Source organism: Panthera pardus, unplaced genomic scaffold (genome assembly GCF_024362965.1).
Source record: "Panthera pardus isolate Hobbes unplaced genomic scaffold, ASM2436296v1 HiC_scaffold_12, whole genome shotgun sequence".
In the NCBI taxonomy this organism is placed as follows: Eukaryota; Metazoa; Chordata; class Mammalia; order Carnivora; family Felidae; genus Panthera; species Panthera pardus.
In genome coordinates, this window is record NW_026526677.1 from 18,131,618 (window position 1) to 18,153,035 (window position 21,418).

General features: G+C 57.1%; 1 protein-coding gene and 1 long non-coding RNA gene across 3 annotated transcripts in view; one reads left to right on the forward strand and one right to left on the reverse strand.

Annotated features, from left to right (window-relative positions):
* Positions 1-17,781, reverse strand: part of PRDM11 (PR/SET domain 11) — a 90,010-nt gene extending 72,229 nt beyond the window's left edge. The window contains exon 1 of one of the 2 annotated variants that reach the window (XM_053899804.1): positions 17,711-17,781. The gene's annotated coding sequence lies outside the window, so the exon portion shown is untranslated. Of the gene's footprint in view, positions 1-17,398; positions 17,606-17,710 lie in introns of those variants that run through there. The other variant, XM_053899805.1, reaches the window with a different exon arrangement.
* LOC109279232 (uncharacterized) lies at positions 138-4,025 on the forward strand. Its single transcript, XR_008421150.1, has 2 exons — positions 138-417; positions 3,666-4,025. It is a non-coding gene; the product is annotated as an uncharacterized LOC109279232 (long non-coding RNA).
* Positions 17,782-21,418: the final 3,637 nt, after the last annotated feature.

Below are 21,418 nucleotides of genomic sequence, written 5' to 3' on the forward strand. Positions count from 1 at the left end.
CTGCACTGCGGCTGGCGCTGGGGCATCCAGCTGGCAGAGCTGTTTCCATTTCTCTCACACGCCCCCGGATGGGAAATGATTCATGAAAACCAAGAAGGTAAAATTAGCCCAAAGGCTGCCGAGTAATTTATGCAGCCAACAGGGCCAGGAGGGAGGGAAGGCCCACGCTGCCAGCTCAGTGTGGCCTCCCAGGGGCTGGCAGAGGCCAGCCTGGCCATCAGGAGCCTCTGTCTCTGGGGTCTTCTATTTCTGGACTCAGCCTCCAGGGCCGTTGGCAGGCCTTCCGGAACCATCGCTGACCCCCGCCCCACCACACTCCACAGACCCCCATGGCTGCCGCTGGGGACCTGCTAAGTGCCGGGGGCCTGCTGGGGAGAAGCTCAAGCATTTCATCCTGTCAACCCCAAGCCTTCCCAGGTGAGGAATGAATGTGCTGAGAGCTCACGTAGGTGGCCAAAGGTCCGGGGCGAAGCCAGAATTCCAACCCCGATCTCATGAACTCCAAAAGCTGCACTTTCCCCCCAAGCTGGGTGTTGCCCGCCCAACTTGGAGTTCTCAGGGTGGCCCGAAGGCAGTGGACCCAGCGGGGATTCCCTGGCAAGTCCTACCACATGCTCTTCACCGTCTCACGACTAGTCAATACCAGAACCAAGCCCCGCTGTCCCCGCGTGGCAAGGTGGAGGGTCCCCAATATCCTAGTGTCTTAAAAAGGGGTTGAGAAAATGCGGCATAAAATCGTACCCCGTAATGGAGGAACTGAACAGCAGACAAAAGTAAGCCCCATGGTCTCCCTTTACAGGGCTGTGCGCCAAGGCCCAGAGAGGGGAAGGGACTTACTCAAGGCCACACAGCAAACCTGTGGGAGAGCTTAGGATGAAACTGCATCTCCCGAGTCCCACTGCAGGGAACCTACTGTCAAAACTATTTACAGGGGCGCCTGGGTGGCTCAGTCGGTTGAGCGGCCGACTTCGGCTCAGGTCACGATCTCGCGGTCCGTGAGTTCGAGCCCCGCGTCGGGCTCTGTGCTGACAGCTCAGAGCCTGGAGCCCGTTTCGGATTCTGTGTCTCCCTCTCTCTCTGCCCCTCCCCTGTTCATGCTCTGTCTCTCTCTGTCTCAAAAATAAATAAACGTTAAAAAAAAAAAATAAAAAAAAAAACAAACAACTATTTACAAAGACAGCAAATCTGAGTGGGAGGGGGATTCCCTAGCTACAGGGGCAGCTGAGGCGGAAGTCATCCCGGAGACCTCCTGGGGCCCCCGATCTGGTTATGTTTGATATCCGCCCACACTTCTGGAACCTACAGGGAACATGTGAGCACCTGGAGAGGCTCCTCAGAAGGCAGAATCCTGCTCCAGACCTGTGAGAACCTGGGAGGGGTCACCTCGCCTCGGGAGCCTGGGGAAAAAAACAGGCCCAGGAAATTGACAAGAAGACGTGTGTGTGTGTGTGTGTGTGTGTGTGTGTGTGTGTGTGTGTGCGCGCGCGCGCGCGCGTGCACACGAATCACCCAGCAGGCTGTGTTTGTTAGGAATGCAAGGGTCCCACACGGATGCAGTCACAGTGCTCACCCTCAGCCCCTCTGGCCCCTGGCTTGGCCCAGAGGAAACCCAAGGCCCGTCACGGGTGACACCCCACCACCCATGCAGCTGAGCCCCCCGGGGCAGGCAGCTGAAGGCCAGTGGGACACCTCAGGGCAGTACCGCTCACTCCCAGGACACGGTTCAGAGCAGCTCAGTGGCACTGTCCCCCCTCAGAGTGACCAGAGCTGCCACGGCCCAAGCCCTGAGCTCGTCAGCACTTTCAAATATCAACATGCTAAGTGGGCCCTTCCCCTCGATGCTGGAAGAACGGCGGCTTGGTATTCACTTCACTGACATCCAGGAAGACTGAGTTGCTTGTCTAAAGCCTCAGTCATTCATGGAATCATTCATTTGATACATTTTTACCAAGCACCTGCCGTGCTGTGCATCGGCACCACCAAGAGCCAGGCAGGTGTATTTTGCCCTGGGGGTCCTCCTGGCCACAAGAAGCATTGTGGTGGTTCGCACACAACCTCTGGAGCCACACCGCTGGGATTCAAATCCCAGGCTCACCCCCCATATGACTCTGGGGAGTCACGCAGCCTCTCTGGGCCTCAGTTTCCTCAGCTGTCAGTGGACGATAATAATGGTATCTACCCCACGGGGTTGGTCTGAAGATTGAGTGAAATGTGACAGGTCAACACGTGGAATAGCACCAGGCACATAGTAAGTGCTCAATAAATACGAAGTCATTCATGACCCAGGACTCACATCAGCCACGCTTGTAATTCAGAGCTAGGCCAGCTCAGTGCCTTTGGTGTGACCCAAAAGCGTGACTGGTAAGGGTTCTACAGCTAGAATCAGGAGGTGGGGTTCGAGTTTCCCCTCTGCCAGCTGCCAGCTCAGAGCAGCCCCCGGGCCTCTCCGAGCCTTGCTTTCTCCGGTCTTAAAATGGGCCCGATGATGGCTGTTCTCCTGCCTCTCTGGCAGGAGCACCCAACGTCCCGAGGGTTGCTGTGGCCCCCTGCCCACACCACACAGGACAGGCTCAGAGAGCAAGCCCCCGCCCCAGCGGGACAGATGGCCACAGCTGACGCAGCCACACTCTGTCCCCCTGCACCTCTAGCGACGGAGAGGGTTTGTGCCTGGTGCTGGGGAAGGGCCGGGCCCCGGGCCAGCTACGGTGCGTCTCGCTTCTTAGGAAATAATCCCAACCCTCTGTGCTCACTGACCGCACATGCCACTGACCGAAGGGGAAGAGGTCAAGCAGGCCTGCCCAGCTAGGCACCTTCTGCCAAGACTGTCACATTGGGTGGCCTCACGAAAAAGAACTGAACAAGAAGCCAGACAGCCTGGGTATATTCTCAACTCCAGCGGCGGCTACCTGTGCGGCTTTGGGAAAGTCACTTAACCTCTCTGAGCCTCGGTGTCTGCATCCGTGAAATGGCCTTGGCCGGGCCACCCGTTTCACGGGTAGCTGTGACGAGCCGATTAGATGATGGCATCGGAGGTGGTTTAGACCTTGAAGGCTGGGGAGGAGGAGAGGAAAAAGCAAAGGAGCCTATTTCCAGCGCTAAGTATACAACCTGCAGAGATTTGCCCTGGGAGCTGAAAGGCAGACCCATGCCTGGACCAGCCAGTGTGGCCCAGAGGGGCCCCAGGGCTCTCCGGGGAGAGGCTGGCCCCAAGCTGCTTTCTTCTCCTGCCCACCCTGCAGGCTAAGGGAGATCAAATCCCCGGCCACAACGGGCCCCATTGAGAGCCGGTAAATCTGCCCGAGGTGTGGGGTTACGTTACCAGGCTCCCGGCCACCACCACTGAGCGAAGGGTCAGGCTGACCTCCTTCCCTCCCCGTAGGCCCCGGTCCAGGACCTGCAGGGCCAAGCCGGGAAGAAATCCAATTACCCGCTGCATTCCCAGGCAGCAGCCTCCTCTGGGAAATCAGCGAGTGGACAGGGGGATGAGACCTTTGCAAAGGCTGGAGTCATCCCAGGCTGCCCACCGGGAGCACAGGCCCCTGTCCGCAGGGGTGAGGAGCGCAGCTATACAGGCGGGACCTCGGGATAGAGCACTGTTGGGATTCTGCTGGGTGCCTGGCACAACACTTTGCGTTTTACCTGTGTTCGCCTCTTTGTCCTCACAGAAGCTCCGTGACGCAGATGCAATTGTCACCTCTATTTTACAGAGGCTGGAACTGAGGCACAGAGAGGTGAAGGAGATTTCCCAGAACCACCGAGATTTGAAGGCCACCACGAGCCCACTTGCCACAACAGCCACCCAAGAGACGGGTCACTCAAAAACGCGTCCTTTGAGCAAGGGTAGAAAAACCCAAGTGTGAAGGAGAAAAGTGTCCAGGGCCCGTGGCTACCGTCGGCAGCTCTCTGGGGACTTGGCAGGGGACAGGAGAGCAGCCCTTTCCCCCGGCTCTAAAGAAGAGACACGGGAATAGTTTGGGAACTACAGGGTGACATTTGGTTCTGTGCAAAGTCTCAGTGGACGGACTTTAAATATTGTGCAATAAGCATTTAAAAAATGCAACAGGCGGGGCGCCTGGGTGGCTCGGTTGGTCGAGCGTCCGACTTCGGCTCAGGTCATGATCTCGCGTCCGTGAGTTCGAGCCCCGCGCCAGGCTCTGTGCTGACGGCTCAGAGCCTGGAGCCTGTTTCCAACTCTGTGTCTCCCTCTCTCTGCCCCTCCCCCGTTCATGCTCTGTCACTCTCTGTCTCAAAAATAAATAAACGTTAGGGGGCGCCTGGGTGGCTCAGTCGGTTAAGCGGCCGACTTCGGCTCAGGTCACGATCTCGCGTCCGTGAGTTCGAGCCCCGCGCCGGGCTCTGGGCTGACGGCTCGGAGCCTGGAGCCTGCTTCCGATTCTGTGTCTCCCTCTCTCTGCCCCTCCCCTGTTCATGCTCTGTCTCTCCCTGTCTCAAAAATAAATAAAACGTTAAAAAAAAAAAATTTAAAAATGCAACAGGCTCCCGTGCCCAGCAGTATAGCTACTCTAGGTAAGCCCAGGAAGGCAGAAGAATAAAATCAGAATTAACCTAAATGCCTTTCATTAAGAGAATGTAGGAAGAGAGAAGGAAGAGAGGAAGGAAGGAAGGAAGGAAGGCAGGTAGGAAGGAAGGGAGGGAGGGAGGGAGGAAAAAACAATTACAGTAGCTTACTATGCAAAACCATGACTAGATTTCCTAGATCCAATGTTAAGTGAGAAAAGCATTGACCGAATGATCCGTAACCATTTGTTTGAACACACACACACACACACACACACACGTGCCCACTACAATGGCACATATTCCTACAGGTTCTGTGTGTCGATGCATAGAAAAATATCCAGAAGGCTATATGCCAAAGTAATAACAGTGATGATTAACCCTGCAGAGGAGGCTGGAATGTTGTGGTTATCCAGGAAGAGAATACTTGGCTGTTTAAATAATATTTGACGTTTTTGCAACGAAAAGGTACATTTCTATATTCCATACACGATTAAAACTTAGTAAAACAATATAAGAAAAGATACGGGGGGCTGCCTGGGGAACCAGTGAACTCCCTGTCCCTGGAAGTATGAAAGCATCCACACTGGGGTGGAGGGATTCAAAAAAACGTGAAGAAAACAAGGGTAGGTGGGTTAGCTGGCCCTTCGGAACCTCAGAGCCTTATCAGGGCAGTAGGAGCAAAGCCCTTATTCTTCCTGCACCAAGAGTGGCTTTAAGGAAGCACAGAGCATCGGACGCTAGAGGAGGGAGAGGTCGTGGACCCTCACTGTGACTTGGGCAGAGACGCACAGGCCAGTCTCTCCACCCCTCTTCCCCCCAAGGGACTCCTAGCTCTAGGCTCTCCGTCCCAGCAGCCCCCAGCCACTGGCCAGCATGCCCGGTGTTAGCCTCAGACTCCCAGCATAGGGGCTGTGTCTCTGGGAGGACCTCACGCTGGGGACAAGAATTCAGGACAGAAGGAGGAGAAGAGATGCTCATAAAGCTGACCGCCCCTGTGACACCGAGCCCAAGCCATGGCCATGGCCGCGGCCGCATGGTGAGCCCTAATCCACAACAGGCTGAGCCCCAGCCCCAGACAGCCTCTGACCCCTGACAATATAAAAAGCAAAGGTCAGTGAAGCTCTTACCTCACCTGGCAAGACAGCAATGAGATCGAGACAAGAGCCAAGAGACATGGGTCTGAGTCCCAGCACCTGCCCTTGACTTCTCCTAAGAGACCCTGACAAAGTCACTGAGCCCCACGCCCCCTCAACCCTCTCCCCTGCACAATGGGCGGAGGGTGGCTAACTCCCAAGCCGGCTGCGTAGCTGAAATGAGACATCGTCCACATAGTCTCTTTGTGGACTCCCACAAAACGTAGGGCCCCATCCAGGCCACGGATACAGGGCACTGAGGAACGGAGGTGGCCACGACCGAGCTCCAAAAGCAGCTAGACTTGCTGCAAATCTGAAGCCCAGAGGCAGCCAGAAAGGGGCCCGTTTGTGGCCCCAGGCAGGGACCAGGAAGGAACACACAGAAGGATTCTCCAGGCGGACAGAGACAAGGACGCGCGAGGAGACAGGAGTAAGTCTGAAAGAGCAGAGGAGCCTTTCTTGGCCACTGTCCTGGGCCAAGGGCCAGGGTGCTCAGAGAGGGCAGGGAGCCACTGGCAGGTGCCAAGGAAGAGTGCGGTTTCTACCTGAAACTGGGGGAGGGGACTCCAGGAGCCAGGCCAGTGAGTCCTTGCCTCACCGGTAGCCAGGGAACTGGGGCAGAGGCAGGTGACAGATCCGCAAAAAGAAACCAAAGGAGGAAGAGCAAAACTCAGTCACAGAGCAGCCATGACCGGCTGCAGTGGGCCAAAGGGCCGGACTTGCCCTTGGGCCCGGGGCATAGCCTTGGAGGATCTGATCCGGGAGAGGGGCCACTGAGAAGCAAGGAGGTCCCACCTGGTGCTCACAGTGAAAAGCGCCAGCTCTGGAGAAGGCTGGCAGCAGCATGAAGCCTGAGGGAGGGCTGCCCCAGAGCCAACCTCTGCCACCCCAGGGAGACCCTAGGGCTGTGGCAAGTATTGAGTCCAGTGTGGGACCAGCCCAAGGCAGAGAGAGCCACAGAGGTCCAAGGACTCAGGCCTGAAGCCTCCAGATACAACCAAGGCCACTGTCAAAACCAGAGCCCCTCAGGGACTCCTGGTCCTGCAGCCAGCACCTAGACAGGCTGCAAATCCCCGCACCCCCCCTTCCCCGGCCCCATCCCGCAGGATCCGGGGCAGCTGGACTCCCCGCTAAATGGCAGCCAGACAGTCCTGCCTGCCGCTGGCTTGGGGGCCCAGCCTACAGGGAGCTGCAGGGAGGGAGCAGGAGGCTGGGCCTCTCTGAACGGGGGGCCCCAGAAGAGGGTGTAGGTGGGGCGGGCAGGAGAGCCGCCTCCCACAGCGCTCTCTCCTCCCCGCAGGCCAGCCTTCTCCCTGGACCTGTGGCCACACGCAGGCCCGGGCACACCACGGGCTGTTCCCAGCAGCCCCCAGACAGGGCGGGCTGGCTCCTCTCCTCCCCAGGCTGAGACCACCGCAGCGACACTCACCTGGCTAGCCCCGGATGGGACACCCACCGTCCGTCATCGCCTCAACCAAGAGTTCGCTCCTCAAGCCACACCCGCAGGCCTCAGCCCTGACCCAGCAGAGGGTGGGTGCGGGAAGCCACTTCAGGCGGCTGTCCACTGTTCACCTCCTGTTCGGACCCCACGCCATCGCGCCCAGTGCCTGGTCAACCCCCCACCTCAGCCTCAGACCTCGGCCTTCCCTCCTCCTGCCCACATTCCCTGGCATGGCTCTGGACTCCTCGGGGGCGGCCGGGACACCCCCTTTGACAGTTCATAGCACGGGTAGCATCAGGCAGCGGGGACACGAAGGCTCCACCATGGCCAGCCAACCACGACAGGTGCCAACCCACTAACCAGAACAGCCTGGGAAGGCCTGCTGCTCACACCTGAGGATTGATTGCCTGCCCGTCCAGCCAGGCAAGGGACCCAGGGGCCACCAGGCACCAGCAGAATCATGGGGCTGGCTGCCTCAACTGGGACAAGGATAGGCCGGCTCACCAACAACTTACCCCACTGGGCACCAAGAAACTGCCTTCCTGGAGGCTGAAGACCAAAAGGAAACACCACTTGGATGGCCCCTCTGGTCGTTTAAAGCACCTCCTAAGCTGTGACTTTATCTCCCACCTCAGGACCTCCGCCTCCAGAATAGTCTTCAAGTCCTGACTCAGCCTGGCATTCAAGGCCCTCCCGGTCGGGCTCCCAGAACTATCTCCTGTACCTTTTCGCAAACACCCAAGACCACGTCCCTGAACCACCCGGCCCTCAGGTCATCTGCCTTTGCACATACTGTTCCCAGGGCCCGAACTTTCCTGCCTTCTTCCTCCACCTGGCAAACTTCTACTCTCCCTTCGAGGTCCAGCTTTATGTTGCTTCTTCCAGGAAGCCTAACGGGCTCTCCCTCTCCCACCCCTCCCCTCCCCGCCACATCCCTGAGCAAGTAGGGCATTTCCCACCTTCAATCACAGTGATGATCTGGGCCAGAGCTCCTCACGCTATTTGTGAAAGAGATTTTTTTTTTTTTTAAGTTTTCCAATCTGTTGCCAACTGATGCTTTTGTAAGTTACAATAAAGAATGACACAGCAATGTCAAGTTGCAGTAGGAGTTTTTCATCACTTACTCTCAATGTTGTACCTACCTCGCTGCACACCAGTAACACACAGCCCAGAGATGGGGAGAGGTCTAGCAGACCACCCTCTCTTTGGGTTCGGGGCCCATCGAATCATGTGTTTATGTTTGGTCCTCCAGAGCCCAAGGGGCACTCTCCGATCTGCTGTCCCAAATATTGGCTGGGAAGGGCCCAACAACCCTGTAACATGGGCAGCACCCGTGCTATGCGGCCCCATTTCTCAGACGAGCACACAGAGGCACAGAGAGGATGAGCGGCCTGGCCGACGCTGTTCTTTCTCAGGACGACCCAGCATCACAGGGGCAGGTGCTTGGGCCCGGCAAGTTTTCCAGCCGACCCTCCTTCCCAGCACAGCCGCCAAGAGCAGTTCCCGTGGAGTAACAGCGACGCAGCCCCACGCAGTAGAGAAGAGCTCAGCCTCCGGAATCAGACAGACCTGGGTTCAAGTCCTAGCTCTGCCTCTCACAGCTGTGGGGCCTTGGGTAAGTCGCTTCACGTCTCGGGGCCTCACTTTCTTCTCTGTTAGTGGCGGCTAATAACACCGGCATGATCAGGCGGCACACTGCTTCAGGAAGGGCCCGGCCACACTTAACAGGCTTCGTTCAAGTTTGGCTATTGCTGGTGTTTACAGAGGCCCCGGGATCACCCAGCCTGAAACTTGGCCCTGGCTCCTCCCTTTCTGCGTTTCCTCCACCCAAGACCCCAGGCCCTTTCTGGGGGGTAAATTCTTCCCCTGGATGCTAAGTTGGCGGATTTCCTTTGAAGATTTCACCCCTCTGGCCTCCCCTCCCGCAGTCTAAGGACACTGCTCCCCCTCCCGTCCCTGGGACACCTTGAGCCTCTGGCCTCTTCACCTCCTCTCTAAACACGAGCCACTCTGGCTGCTCTGGCCTTTTCTCTAGGGTGCAGCTGTCTGGAGAGGTGCCTTGCACCACCCTGGGAAAATGCTGCCCTGTTGGGTTGGGCAATGAATGGCCCGGCTGCGGAGAGGTCAGGGACGGGGCCCCAGCTTGCAAATGCCTCCCCGCACCTCCCCCTGCCTCCTCCCACCTCCCCCTACCTCCGCCCACCAGAGCCCAACTTCCCCGTACCTTGGGCCATGACAATGCTGAGTCCACCTGGGCCGGGTCCCAGTCAGCTGCCCTCACGAGAGGCTCACTCCCTGCTCGGGGGGAGGGTCCAGTGGGCCACTCCCCATGGCCCTCAGCAGTCCCAGAGCCTCCCAGGCCGTCCATCTCTATCCCCCGAGCGTCGGACAGCAGGATCCCTTCCCAGTCTTCACCCCTTTCCCTTGGGGAAAGTGACAGATAGTGGGAGAAGCCACTCTGGGAAAGCTGACACTGTGGGGGTGGTTCCATATTTACTTGCTTGGTGACGTCCATAGCAGCCCAGCTCAGTGCCCAGGTCAAGCTGCTCGTCTCCTCTCCTGGTCCCACTTGGGCCCCCAACCCCGCCATTAGCCCAGGAGAAGCCCCGTTGGCCCTCCCCACCCCAGCTCCTTCGCGGACGCACATTCCCAGGGGCCGCTGCCCCCCCCCCCCACCGTGTCCCCTCAGGAAGGGGTGAGCCGCTGCCACAGCAGGTAGTCAAGCAGGACCTGACAGCCTCTCCTTTGGGAGAGCAGGGCACAGAGACTGGGCCAAAGGCCCACCCTGCTCTGATGATGGCAGGATTTGGGGTTGAGCTTGGTCGCACCCTAAACAGTGTGAGCCCCAGCACACCGCTCTCCCGCTACGAGGCTCTATTTTCTCAGCTCCCAAATGGGGGTCACGAGAGCTGGGGTATTCACAAGGGATCTGGAAGAAGGCGAAGTTGGGAAGCGTCCCCGCTGGCCTTACGGGTCGGGTTGGGTAGGTCAGAGAGAAGGGTGGAGGAGAAAGCCCTAGAAGCCACTGAAGGCTCCAGAGGCCCAGGTGTGCCTTTGCACACAGGGTCCCTACCCCTCGGCACCCAGCCGGGATCTGAGGCCGATACCGGGGAGCAGGACAGCCAGCAGCCCTCCTGTCCTCCTCCCTTCTCCCCTCGCCCAGCGTCATTTCTTCGTGAAGGTTCTTGGCCTGTCCAGATATGCCTGCGAGTTCTCACTCATGAGGTTCCCAGGTGGGGAGAGGGTCCTGAAACCAGCTGTGTAAACCAAGAGCTTATAAATAAACCCCACATTTAAAGCACCCAGGAGACCTGCAGGGAATTATTATGTAACACAGGCAGGTGACCCCTGAGGCTTCCTTTATAAATGTGGGTTTCCTGAGGTAATTGGAAAGATTAGATTATAGCTGTGTGACCAGGAGCGAGTCACTTAACCCCCCTGAACTTGACTGAGCTTCCCCCATCCATAAATGGATGTAGAAGCTACCTCGTGGGGCATCATATGTGTTCCTCTTAAATTTGGTCATGAGAAAACAGAGGAAAAAGTTTTCTTCCAGAGAACGTAGCATGGGACTGATACCAATGTCTCCATTTAATTTTTTTTTTTTAAGTTTATTTATTTTTGAGACAGAGAGAGACAGAGCATGAGCGGGGGAGGGGCAGAGGGAGAGGGAGACACAGAATCCGAAGCAGGCTCCAGGCTCCGAGCCGTCAGCCCAGAGCCCGACGGGGGGCTCGAACTCACGAACTGTGAGATCACGACCTGAGCCGAAGTCGGACGCTCAACCGACGGAGCCACCCAGGCGCCCCACTAACGTCTCCATTAACAGAAAGGGAAACTGAGGCCAAGACATGGCAGGCCTTGAACACAAGCCCGTGGGCGGGATGGGGTGGGATGGGTGTCTGAAAACGCAGTCAGGTCAATTTTAAGCAGGAGGCCCCCATGCCACGCTTAGCCTCTCATACCCAGGCCCTGCTGTCCCCAGCAAGGGGCACACGATTATTTCTGCACCCCAGGCATGCCTCCCTGCGGTCATGACCTCACACCCGAGGTGGCGACCCCAAGCTGGCCTTATGCCACGCACAGGTGCCCCGTGCTTCTTTTTCTAGAGCCTCCATGAGCCCGGCACTATCATCATCCCACTTTGCTGATGAGGAAACACAACCACAACAGCAGCAGCCCCTCACCCAGGTCTCCCTGGGGCAGAAGCAGGACTGAACCCGAGGCTCATGTCCCTTCCCGTGGCCCAGCACTGTGCCCCCGACCAGCTCCCCTGGCTCCCTCTCGGTGCCCCCCTCCCTGCCAGGAGGCCAGCCCAACTTGCCAGGTCCTAACTAGGGGTGTCCTAGCTACCCAGAAACAGAACTGTGCCCCAACCCACCCACTCCGAGCCCCAGTGTGGAGGGTCAAGTCCCCGCCAGCCCACCTTCCACCTTGGGATGGCCACCCCCAGGCCCTCGTCCTTATCCCCGCTTGCCGCGATGACTGCCACAGCCTCCTAATTGGCCTCCCCGCCTCCAACCTCACACCCAACCTGCTGCAGCAATCTGGGACCTGGATCTGATCTCCGGGTCGGCTGCCTCCTCCCTGGGGCCCCACAGACAGAAGGTAAACGCCTCAGCTCAGCAGCGTCGACCTTTTACAGCCTGGCTGGGGCAAAGCATCGGGGGGTTAGGGCGGGAGGGCTCGGGAGCCTGATGGCCTCAATGGGAATCCCGGCCAGGAGGCCTTGGGCAAGCTACTCCACCTCTCGGAGCCTGGGTTTTCCATTTCCCCTAAAGAATGGGAAGATAATCGTACCAATATCAGGGTGCTGCTGGGAAGATTACGTGAGAAAATGCACGTAAAGCACTTTGCACAGAGTAAGTGCTCAACTCATTCCCTCATTTTACAGACATCTGAGGCCCTACTACGTGCTATGCACTGTTCATACAGCAAAGAGCAAAGCTGACGAGAATCCCAGCTCTCTGGGAACTGGCATTAGAGCTAAAAGATGGCCAAAACCAAGATAAGTAAGGCCCACACAGGGCTCGTTCCATATGCTCCACACTAAGAAAAAAGGCCGGGACGTGGAGGGACCAGGGGGTAGGGAATTTAAGACAGGAAGGTGCCCATGAGAAGGTGCTATCTGAGCAAATCCTGCCGGAGGTGAAGGGGCTGGCCCTGGAGATAACAGATAGGAGTGCTCTAGGGAGCAGGAACAACCAATGCAAAGGCCCTGAGGCAGGATCGGGGCTGGTGTGTTACTCATATTATTATTACTATTATTCCCTTTCCAGCCTCATCTCTCTCCACCTCCTCCCTTATACATAGTTTCCAGCCAAGCGAACTACCACTACCGGAGCCCTTCTGTGGGCCCATGCCTTTGCAGAAGCCACACCCCATACTAGAATGCCTCTTTGCTGCCCAAATCCTCCTCGTCCTTCAAAACGCAGCTCAAAGCCTGCCTCCTCCTCAGGGAAGCTTTCCTTGACTTAGAGTCCGTGCCTCGCACCCTTCTGCTAGAACCTGTAACTGCTTGGTGAATCGCTCACCTCTCGCACTGGTCTGTGAGGTCTGCAGGGGCCAAGACTGGGCTCCCACACCTCACCCCCCAGCCCAGCACGGTGCCTGGCACAGGGACGGCACAAGTGTCCCGACCGCCTGATGAATGAAGGAAGGACTGAGGGATGCCCCGGGCCTCCCCTCTTCCAGAGCCTCAGCCAGAGACATCAGCACGAGGGTGGCTGCACTGTGTGAACATTGGACTTTCCAGCGCAGATACAAATCTGCAATAGGAAACAGGCTTTTTAAAAATAACAGCACATTTTTCTTTTTTTCTTCATTGTTTTTTTTTCTTTCTGCACGGCTTATTTTTCCGGCGCAGCCCCTGGGCCAGCTGCAGGCCCCACTCTGAGAACATGGGGCTCTGGGGCCTCCAAAGACTCTTAGGCCCCAGCCGGGGTGGAGATGCACCAGATGGTTCTAGACCAGCCTTGGGTACCAAGGCCACCAAGCGGCTCTGAGCCAGAAACCCGCTTGCACAAACCCCAATATTAGGTGGGTGTTTCCTCCTGGAAACTTACCCCCCAATAAGGGTTTTCTAACCCTGTGTGACGTTTCTAAAGGGGCTTCTCCTTGGGGGGGTCTGGGGTTCTCTGCCTTCATTCTAAGAGGGCATCAGAATGCCAGGGTCCCAATCCAGGCCATGCTACCGTGTAACCCTGGATCCTTTACTTCACCTTCTGGGGCCTCAATTTACCCATCTGTGAAATGGAAATAACAGCACGCACCCTGTGGAGTTGTTTTCCGCATGGCGACGTGCTTAGGACCATACCTGGCACGCCATGAGCCCTCAAAAACCATTTGCTGCCTTCGTCATTATCTCCATCATCCCTGGTTCTCCTACCCTGTGGCCCCTTCGCTGAATCATATACTCTCTCGCTCAGCAGATCAGCAAGGGTTTGCAAACATCTCACCCTCTTGCCCTCCTGGAATCGCCTCTCAAACATCCCAGAAACACAGCCCTTCTGCGGCATTTATTCCTGTAAGAACGGGGAGCTTAGTTTCTGTATTCTACAGCCCGGTCATGGCTGACACCTCTTTCCGGCTGCACCCACCTGCCCTTACGCCCGGGAGGCAGCGTTCACTCATCCTGTCCTTCACCTCCAGCATATAGTGAGCCTGCCGTCAGTGCTCGGGGATCCTTCAGAAGGTATCTATCGAGCAGCTCTTGCGGGCAGACACTGGAAATACAGAAGCGCGTGCACACACACACACACACACACACACACACACGCACAGACACACAAGCCAACCCAGGCACCGCCCCCCACAGAGCTCCCGGTGGTCTGACGAAAGGGGGAGACCACAATCAATAACCACACCCACAAATGTAAAAATTGCTACCCGGCAATGCAGCAAAGGGGAGGTACATGGGGCCATGAGAGGTTGTAATGGGGGATTCGACCTAATCAGGGAGGGCTTCCCTGAAGAGGTGATGCGGAAGCTGAAGGATGAGGAAGCCTAAGCAGGGGGAGTGCAATGCACAATATGAGGGGACGGAGGGGACAGGGCAGAGGGGACAATATGAGGCAAGTGTCACGTCAGGTGGAACACGGCAGATGGAGGGATGCAAAATGGTGTCCCCATAGGGTCTGGAGGGCAGCTAAAGGATTTCTATCTTTCTCCTAACAGCAGTGGGAGTCCCCGAAGGGTTTTTCAGGCAGGGATTGATGGCCTCAGATTTGTTTGTCAACAGGGTCGCCCCGGCTGCTAAGGATGAGCCTCCCCGAGTCTGCGTGTGTCTACCCATCTCTGCCTGGAGTGCTCCTCTAGTCCCTGTATCGGTCAGGTCAGGCCAGGTTATGCTGTAGGAACAAACACCCCCCCCCCCAAATCTCAGTGGTTTAAGACAACAAAGGTCTTGGGGCTTCATCCCACATAGTGACACAAGCAAAAGCAAAAGCAGCCACCATCCCACCTACTGCTAGTTGCCACAGGAAAAGGGCACTCTGGACGGGCTTGTGCCAGCCACTCAATGCTTTGGCCCAATGCGACCTGTGTCACTTTAGTTCACCACTCACTGGCCAGCCACACGGCCCCACCCAAACACGAGGGGGCCTAGACTCCGTCCTACCGTGTGCCCGGGTGAACTGGGAGCTGTAGGGGACTGTAATGAGGACCACCAGACACCCTCCCTCTCCATCTTGCCCTTTGCCAGCCTTAACTCATTCGTCGGATCTCAACCGTTCGGATTCCGGAGGAGGGCCAAGCACGCGCAGGAGAAAACAACACACGGAGCGCGGCGAGATCCAGGAGAGGGTAGGAGATGGGGCCAAGGAGAGGGCAGAGGCCAGATCACTCCAGGGCTTTCAGGTCGTGGTGACAATTTGGTTCTTTACCCCAGAAGCACCGACAAGGCTTTTCACTGTGTTAAGCGAGAAATGGGAGGCCTGATGCGATCTTTTTTGGAACAGATCTGACTGACTGCACCGTGGAGTCTGGCATGGGAGGAAGGTTGCAGGTGGACAGTTAGGAGGCTCTGAACGTTGTCCTGGGGAGAGACTAGGATGCTGGAGAGGAGGAGAGATGGAGAGAGGTGGATGGATACACTCTACAGGCTCAAGCTCTCTAGACCTGGGGAAGGATGTGGACTGGGATGAGGGAACAGAGACACCAGCGTTTCTGCCTTAAGGACTGGCAAGAAGGTGGCAGCTTTGGCCAAGATCAGAGCCCTCGGGGAGGCTTAGGGAGCAGATTAAGGGACAGCCTTGGATACCATGTGTTGGTCATGACTGTGACATAGCCAAGAAGACAGGCCAAGGGGGCAGCTGAATAAACAAGTACGACTCCTGACTCGTAGTCCAGGGGTCTTTACCTCCTTCATACTTGCCAGTGACCTAGAACCGCGAAAACCTTGCCTCCCCATCCCCATCCGGGCGAGGAAAGATTCAGGTGATAGAAGTCTTACTTGACCCCAAGGAGAATAAATTCATGAAACGCATCAATATAAGGGACCTAGAAGACAGAACCGTAACTCGTGCCAGTAGAGCATATAAGGGATGGTTGTGATGGTGGATCAAGGGCTCCTGGGACAAGAGAGGGGAGCCCCTCATCCTTGAGAATGTCATTAGAGGAGAGAACGAGACCCTGCCCCAGCGGCTCCTTGGAGGCCCTGTCAGTTTGGAACTGCGTGGTTCTGGGTGGGGCCTGCCAGGTCATGCTGATATTCCCCGGGATAGCACGTTCGTTTAGCAGTAATCCCCAAGAGAGAACAACGCTTCTGAAATCAGGAGCGGGGCGTAGACGAGGCATCTTATCTCTATCGGCTTTAATCTCACAACTGCCTTGCCAGACAGGCTCTGTTGGCCCCATTTTAGGGATGGACAAGCAGGGTTCAGAGAGGCCAAAGGTAACTGTGCCAAATCCAAAGTCACGCGAGTTATGCGGCGGAGGGGGAAGGACTCCAACAGAGAAACCCCTTTTCATTAAACTCAAGCAGCCACCTCGGGCTCTTCCCAGAAGGTGTTCAGACTTGTGCCCACACAGCACCCTGCATGCACCTCCCGGAGAGCTGGTGGGTGAAGACCATGCCCCCGCTTGGCCAGCTTCCTGGCCACGCACCCCACACTCCCAATGCCTCTCAAAGGGTACTGTGGACAAAGGAACCTTGAGTGCCACAGGCATCAAGCTCCACGGAAAATTCGTTTGCCCCAGCCCAGACAAAAACCCCTAAGTTTATAGGGTTTCCAGCCATCAAGAGCAATCTCTCATTATTGCCTCCTGTCCCCGCGCACAAAGGGCTGGGTGTGCTTCCTTTCAGCCACCCTAAATTATATACCACGGCCTTTCTCCACATGAAGCAAACGTCTAAGAAGAGAGATTTAACATTTTTCTCTCCTAAGTCCCGGCCCATCCCGGGGGTCAAGCCTCTATTGCCCAACCCAGTTCGAGACAGAAGCAACTTTTCAACCGGCATCGCCCAGCGTTCAAGAAATGTGCATTCTCCTTGCAGCGACTTGCCTAGGGCGTGCTGGCCTTGACCGGAGAAAGGTCATCGGCCCGCTAAGTTTCTGCAGTTTCCGCGTGTGCGAGCACCTTGGGGACTGCGAGTGGGGGGATGGAGGAGGCTACACTCCAGAGAGATTTCCCGAAGAGTCTACACCACAACCAAGATTTCAAACGTATTAAAGAAACGGCCTCCGGCTCGGCCACATTTAGCGGGAAGTCGCGGGCTGCTTGGGAAGAGGCCCCACCGCCTCCCGACGGGCCCGAGCCCCCCAACATCTGCCCCAGGCGCCGAGCCGAAAGTGCCCCCGAGAACTAGGCCAGCGGCCGCACCGAGCCCTCCAGCATTCCGCGCCCCGCCCCGCCCGTGTCACCGCGTTCTCATTCCGAACGCTCGGCCCGGGCGGCCGCTCCCATTGGTCGGCGGCCACGTCCGTCAGCGGGCGGAACGTCGGCGCAGAGAAAAGGCTACATTGTAACAAGGCGAGCGAGCGAGGAGCGAGCGGGGAGGAAGGAGGCGGAGGGGCGGCCCCCGAATCCCGCAGCAGCGGCGGCGGCGGCGGCGGCGGCGGCGGCGGCGGCAGCTACCTGCCGAGGGTTAACCCACCTCGGGGCCGGGACGAGCCGCCCCCCCCTCCGGCCCGCGCCCGCGCCGCCCGGGCCCCCCGCTCCTCCCGCGCGGGCCCCCGGCCGCCCGCGCCCCCCGCAGCCGCTCGCAGCCCCTGCACCGGCGGCCCCCGCGCTCGCTGGCAAACTGCCGAGCGCTTTCCGAAGCCATTTTCAATGGCCACATTGGCTACCGGGGCTGACTCACCTTCCCGGGAATGCTGCGGCAGCCGCGGGGCCCGGGCGGCGCGGGCGGCCCGGCGGGCGGCTCGGCGGAGGCGGCGCGGCCCCGGCTGGCGGCCCCCGCGGCGGGAGCGGCCGCGCTGCGGGCGCGCTGGTCCCCGGCGAGGCAAAGTTTCAGCGCCAGCCTCGGCGCGGCGGCGGCGGCGACTCGCTGCTGCTCTCCTCCCCTGCTTTGACCACCATCTTATTAGTACAGGAAATGACATGGAAAACGGAAGAAAGCGGCGTTTGGGGCAGACGCGGACCCCCCAATTCAGGGGCCGGAGCCGGGACTCACCAGCCGCGTCCCAACCCGGCCCCGGAGAAAACTCCCGGGGCCCCTTCGGCCCCCGCCCCGCGCGCTGCTCGGAGGGGGGAACCCAGCTCCTCGAACCCAAAAGGAGAGGGCGAGTTTTATAACCCAGCCCGCGGAGAAATCGAGAAAAAAAAAAAAAAAAAAAAAGAAATGAAATGAAAAAGAAAAGGTGAAGAGAACTTTCGAACTGGGACACTTTTTTTTTTTTTTTTTGGTCGGAATTAAAAGTTCTAGAATTTTAAAAAGGCATTCAGTGGCGGGGGTGGGGGGGGGGGGTGTGCTCCCTAGCTCTCCTGGCCCCCTGGCTGCCCGTTTTGATCCAAATAGTCAGGGGGAATTAATGCGTTTATATTTTTAACCCATTCGAGGCCCCGCCAGCCGCGCGCAGCAGGCCCCCTCCTGGTCCCTTTTAACCCTTTGAATGCCCAGCAGTTTGGAGATACAAACTAAAGTCGTAAAAACACAGGAGACCAGCTACAAGCTGAGGGTAAGGGATTTGGGGGTTCGCTTGAAATGTTAACTGTTTATGTTGGGCTGCGGTTTTAGGTCGGGAATCGCACGTGTTGTTCAAATCGAAATTTGTCACAGGGTTCGAGATTCAGAGAATCGGACAGGCTGGTCCCTGGCCGACCTGGAAAGGACGTTTACGCCTCGCTCACTTGCTCGGTTCCTCAGTTTCTCCGTCTGTGAATGGGATTCAATGTCACAAAGTAGCCAAGAAAAGATGGGGCGGAATTTTCGTAAAGACAAAGTGTGTAAAAGTCTGAAAGGCTTCCTTCAGCGCCCAGAAGACCTGGAGGGGTTGTGATGGGGCAGAGGACACCGCGGGATGGCGTAACCAGGGCAACCATTCCCAAAATAACCCCTTTCTCTTGGCATTGTCTGCGAGGCTTGAGGCTGAACTGCAAGGTCTCCTGCCAGGGGAGGCTGTGCTGCGCTGGCTCTAAACGCGAGCCATAACCCTCACTCAGAAGTTGCCTGGAGGGATTCGATCCCACCAAGGTGCCTAAGGTGGGGCGCTGCCCACTGAGGGGCGCCTCATCCCTCCCCCCCCCAAAAGTCCATCTGAGCCGTTAAGAGCTGGCACAGGCAGCCTCTGGTGGGTACTACCCTAGGGATTCGTCCTCCCAAGGGCATGAAGTTCCTTGTCGACCTCGCTGCTGGCGGGGAGCCTGGCTGGGAGATGGGCGTCCATGGTCAGGTCCCAGGACGTGCTGATGGCTCTTGGAGTCTGGATGTTGGGGGGGGGGGGGGAGGTGAAGGGCAAAAAAACTTCATGTACCACATCATCTTTTCCCCTTTGACATCAAAAACGCAGCTTCTTCGGAGCCAATGTCTGTTTCTAGCTGTGTGATCTTGAGTAAGTGACTTTCCCTCTCTGAGCCTCAGTTTCCTCATCTGCAAAGTGAGGCACACTAAATAACCCACGTGTCCTGCCAGCTCTGCGTGAGGGGCCATGAGAGTTGTATTTAAAGGGGCCCATCGCCGCGGGGCACCTGGGTGGCTCAGTCGGTTAAGCGTCCGACTTCAGCTCAGGTCATGATCTCACGGTCCGTGAGTTCGAGCCCCGCGTCGGCTCTGGGCTGATGGCTCAGAGCCTGGAGCCTGCTTCCGATTCTGTGTCTCCCTCTCTCTCTGGCCCTCTCCCGTTCATGCTCTGTCTCTCTCTGTCTCAAAAATAAATAAACGTTAAAAAAAAAATAAAGGGGCCCATCGCCAGGCTGGTCACAGTAACAGTAGCTAATGCCATAATTATATGGCATCCAATACAACGATAAAAGTTTCCAGAGTGTCTATCTGGTCCACACCAGGCAGAGTGTGGGGTACAGGGAAGTATCAAGATTAGTCAAACGGGATCCTTCAAGGACGTCTCCATCTGGCCTCCACGGAGGCACTCACAGCTAACTCGAAATAATTCAGTAATGAATGCACGCCCAGCTTCCCTAAGCTTTATGCTGGGGGCCAAGCGGCCAGGCAGGGGAAGGGCACTGAGGAAGGAACATTCGCTGCCTTCAAGGAGCAAGGCACACCGAGGAAATGATGTCAGAGGGGGGGCCTTGCGGAGGCTGGAATTTTCAGCAGTGGTAAGATGGCATTTCAGGAAGGCCAACAGCTCGAGCAGAGATCTAGAGGTGTTGAAGTGCCCAGGGTGTCTGACGTGTGGTCAGCTTTGCCTGGAGGAGAGAGCGGGTGGGCGAAGCGGATAAAGAGAGAGTGTGGTCACAGCCTCCGAAGAGCAAAAGAGCGGTCTTTTAAGAGAATGAATGAGCTGGTAAGCGAGGCAAAGGGGGAATTTTTCCTTGCGGTGCTGGTTTTCTGTTTGAATCTCCCCACCCATTTGGCCCAGTCCGGCTTCCCTTGGCGAGGAATGCCGGGGGCCTGGGGGCTGCACCTGCAGAGCGGGGCCGGGTCCTCAGGCACCCACCGCGGGCTGGGGAGCTGGCACCTCAGCTGTCACCCTCGGAGAGCAGAGAGATGCTCCACGGGACAGAGACCCGGGTCTGAGGCATAGCTCACGCTGTGTGGCTTGGAGCGGGGGACTGTGCGGGCTCCAGTGTCCTCCTGCGTGATGTGAAGAGTTCGGGGCGGGGGTCTCACGTTCTGCCCTCGGAAGCGGCCGCATAGCCGATAATCAAGACCACGGCACAGGGAGGAATCTGAAACCAAGCTGGGAGAGTGGCTGGAACCATGTCCAAAGGGAGCCTGTGGCCACCAGGGGCCGGCACAGGTGGTCCGGGTTAGTGTGGGCAGCAAGTGACTTGAGGGCCTGAAGGTAATCGCCACAGAAGATAAGCTCACTTCAGCTCTGTGAGTGGAGGTGGGGGGGGGTGGGGTGGGGGGGGGCACTCCACTTGAATTCCCTGAAACTAGCAGGGGAGGGGGGAAAGGGGATGGAAATGAACACAACACGCTGCACACACTTTTGGGGACATTACCATTTTGACTCAATCCGAGGCAGAAATCATCATCACCATTTTTACAGAGAAGAAACCCTGCTCAGAGAGGTTAAGAAATTTGCCTGAGGCCACACAGCTAGTTAGAGGTGGCACAAGATTCCAACCCAGGTCTGCCTGACTCCCTTGCTCAATATCTTCCGCTCTTGGACACTTCTGGTTCATAGTCCTTCTCCATAATGCAGCTTTTCTTTCTTTCTTTTTTTTTTTTTTTTAACGTTTATTTAGTTTTGAGACAGAGAAAGACAGAGCATGAATGGGGGAGGGGCAGAGAGAGGGAGACACAGAATCTGAAACAGGCTCCAGGCTCTGAGCTGTCAGCACAGAGCCCGACGCGGGGCTCGAACTCACGGACCGCGAGATCATGACCTGAGCCGAAGTCGGCCGCTTAACCGACTGAGCCACCCAGGCGTCCCCATAATGCAGCTTTTCAACCTAAGGTAAAATATTTCCCTAGTTTCTCTCTTGGGCATATCACACAAAACGAGGAGACTAGAATTTTGTAATGTGAGGTCGGGGACTTTAAGACCTCCCCCCGCAAAAAATGTACTAATGATCTGAGCCCGCAAAAAATGTACTAATGATCTGAGCCCCTTCCAGGTCCCTGTGAGGACAATAAGGGCTCTAAGTGACGCAAGCTCAGCTCTCTGGAAAGAAAAGCTAATCTGAGGCCTTTCTTACCCACTAATAATAATGATACAGCAAAATATACATCCAATGATACAAGCTAAATGCC